The sequence below is a fragment of the Equus asinus genome, chromosome 7, assembly GCF_041296235.1.
Source record: "Equus asinus isolate D_3611 breed Donkey chromosome 7, EquAss-T2T_v2, whole genome shotgun sequence".
Classification (NCBI taxonomy): Eukaryota; Metazoa; Chordata; class Mammalia; order Perissodactyla; family Equidae; genus Equus; species Equus asinus.
The window spans coordinates 72,452,258-72,455,562 of NC_091796.1; the positions used below are offsets into that span (position 1 = coordinate 72,452,258).

General features: G+C 35.9%; 1 pseudogene; it reads right to left on the minus strand.

The window, feature by feature from the left end:
• Window positions 1-1,936: 1,936 nt before the first annotated feature.
• On the minus strand, window positions 1,937-2,432 carry LOC106839166 (protein tyrosine phosphatase type IVA 1 pseudogene; annotated as a pseudogene).
• Window positions 2,433-3,305: the final 873 nt, after the last annotated feature.

Consider the following 3,305-nt stretch of genomic DNA (forward strand, 5'->3'; position numbering starts at 1 on the left):
TTAGAGGGAACAGTATGTGCCACTCCTATAGGGCCAGGAGTAGAGCTTGTTCCCATCTGTCAAATTGGAAAATATCACACTTCACAGGACGTTGGGTGAAGAAGTCAGAAGTGCCTTTCCTCAGTATTGGGGAATAATTAACTCTAGACTAAACAATGCTGTGGTTCCAACCTAACAAGTCTTAAAAGGAGAACCTGAAAAGATCAAAGTGTTCCCAATAACTTAACTGCATTCCAGATATTCAGGCACAAGAGATATGAAAAAGATGCAAATCAAACTTCTATAGATGAAAGCTGAAATGTGTGCGATGAAAAATAAATGGGATGGGTTAAAAACAGAATAGACACTTCAGAAGAAAAGATTAGTGAACTTGAAGACATAGTAAGGGAAACTATCCAAAAGGAAACACAGAAAGAAAAAAAGAATCTAAAATCTTATAAAGGATTATTCTATTAGTAGCAGAGAGCTGACCATTCAGAGTATAAGAGACAGGATAGGAAGTTGTAATAGGGAAAAATAAGATCAAAAACATTTGCCTTAGAGAGGACATGTCCATGGAGTCAAGCCCTGGATGAGAGGTTAAAATAAAATTCTTGAATACACTTGGGTGCTTCATTGTAAGAAGTGCAAAGAGTAACTCTTTATAAATTTTAATTTAATTTAATTTTATATTTTGCTTTTCACTATTTATTTAGATGTTTAAGCTCTCAGATTTTACAAGCTAGTGAATACTGACAAATTATATCTTCCACGGAACTATAGCCATACTTTCCCAGACAATAAAAATATATGGTTGAACTAACAGTAATATACAGCACCATTTTATTAATATTAAATGAATGACTGAGTATCCAAATACTAAGTTGCATGACACAAAAAGCATGTAAAATATTAGATGTTTGCTCAATTCGTTAGCAGAAACCCATTTCTTTTTTTGCAAGAGAGGTTGGGAAGAGAAGAAAAAAATCACACTTGAAACAAAAACAATAGTTGGTGAACGACTCCCAATAAGTATAGAAGAAATTATAAGAATTTCAGGAATTTGAGGATTGAAAATTATTTTAAGTATGATAACAAAGCATCTTTATCTTTTAAGAAACATTCACTAAATCGAAGGACATATTCTACATATTCTGTACAAGACAAAGGCAACATTTTATAAAAAATATTTATCCACTCCCATTTTTTTTTCAGACCCTCTCTAAGTTGCATTGCAAAGCACAAACATTAGTTATCTGTGAGCCTTTTTTGTCTGAAATCATTAAAGACGTGTGCTTCTGTACAATGTAGATTTTCAAAATGGAAGTTTTCCATAACAATACAAAGTGAGATTTACATAACAACATTAAATAATCAACATAGTATTTGGTAAAAACCCAACAAAAATCAATGGCTGTGCAAACTTCATGTGAACTGTCCAAATATGGGAGATACAAACATGAAGTGAACAGGAAAATAACCATACAGGCCTCATTTCAGTGTTTGAAGTGACTGAAGAAATAAACCACATAAGGTCTAGAATTTTCAGTCTCTAGGATTTTAGTTTTGTGTGATACTAAAAATATGCAAGTATTGTGTTGTATATATTGGCACCTAATATCCCTAAAATTTTTACGCTTTGATAAAGATTCTGGCATGAGAATAGATTTAAAGAAGACTTACAGCTCAATTCTTCATGATTTCATGATAGGTACATTCAATTGGTATAAAAGATTAGCACATTTTAAATACTGAACAATAAAAAATCTTTCATTAAGTATCCAAACAGGTTGATTGTAACCAAAACATGCATATTATAATTATGTCAAGCTTGTGACCTGGTAAAACTGCTTTTAAGTACTCCTGTGGAAGCATCATTAGACTTATTCACCAAGCCAACATATTAGGTCCTGTCTTAAGTTCCACTTCCAAGGCAATAGCATCAGGCATCCCAGTTTTATTGAATAGAACAGTTGTTTCTGTGGCCATTGGTATTTTGAACCACATCCACATTTTAGGACAATACTTATCCAAACACAAAAGTTGCTTACTGTCAAAAGCTCCGCACCTCTTTTGTCTCATGAACTGTGCTGTGTCTTCATATTTCATTCCACTTTCACTTAGTACTAGGAAGACAAGTGGGAGCTCTGCCGAGACCCACAACTCAATAGCAACCCAACAACCAAGTTTTTCACAAAACTTAATTTTTCACAAGACTTAACCAGTCATCCACAATCCAGTTGGATGGTAGTACACCATCATCAAAAGGCCAATTGTGAACATGGATACCTTCTTTCTCCACAAGGGCAGTGCTGTACTATTGTGATAACTTCTTACTTCCTAAGTTCCTCTGTGCATTTATTTAAGGTTGCATTTGTTAGATTCTATGTAATCAGAAATCTCATGTTCTTGTATGTGACTTTCACAGGGTCTGGGCAGTTTATTCGAGCCATGTTAATTTAGTTAAAAACACCCAAATTTTAAAAGTTGAGTACAGAAATGGTGTAAAGATTCTAGTCTATGTCAATATACTCCATTTGAAATTCTCAGTGCTTTGAATATGAAGCTGGAGTAATAGGAAATGAAATGAATTTCCTAACAAGAAGCAGCAATCCTTCAATCTAGTAATAAGAGGAAATAGAGAAGAAGCACACTGAGGTTTACCCCATCTAGGTCAGAACTCTTGGCAAATGCTCTGCAGATTTCAATTCAACACTCCGTATCCAGGTTAACTGCTTTTATGGGGGCTTCGTAGAGTAATAATAAATGTCTACGGTTCACTTGTCTGCACAGAGGTCATGCTGTGTCTTGCAGTAGCCTACACTGCCCTTCAGAAACTGAATAAATGTGATCCAAAAAGGAATATGTTTACTCATTGAAGAGTGTAGTTTAATCATACAGGTGGACCCTAGCTGGCAGGGATGCAGGTGGTGGCCAAGCACCAGGCTCTACCACGCAGTGAGTGGCTCCAGCAAGAGCATGGCACTAAGCTGGCCCACAGCAGTGGGAGCTAATATGCACACCGAGGCCCAAAGTTTTGGATTTTATTCAAACAAGGAAAATTTTGGAAATGAAAGAATTTGAACCCACGTTAATGAAGAAAAATGTTTTGAACTGAACCTACTTGGCCGAGAGAAGAGACTTGATGGACAGAGGCAGGATGTTTGCATGTGTTTTACAGGGAGAAGTGTGAGGATGCACATGGGGTGGGGAAGGACTGTCTGTTAGCCGTTTTCCAGAATTACTGTAGTCTCTTTTTCCAAGAGGTAGACCAGAACTTCCTGGCTGAAAACTCTACACTGACTTCCCTTACTTTCAAAATAAAA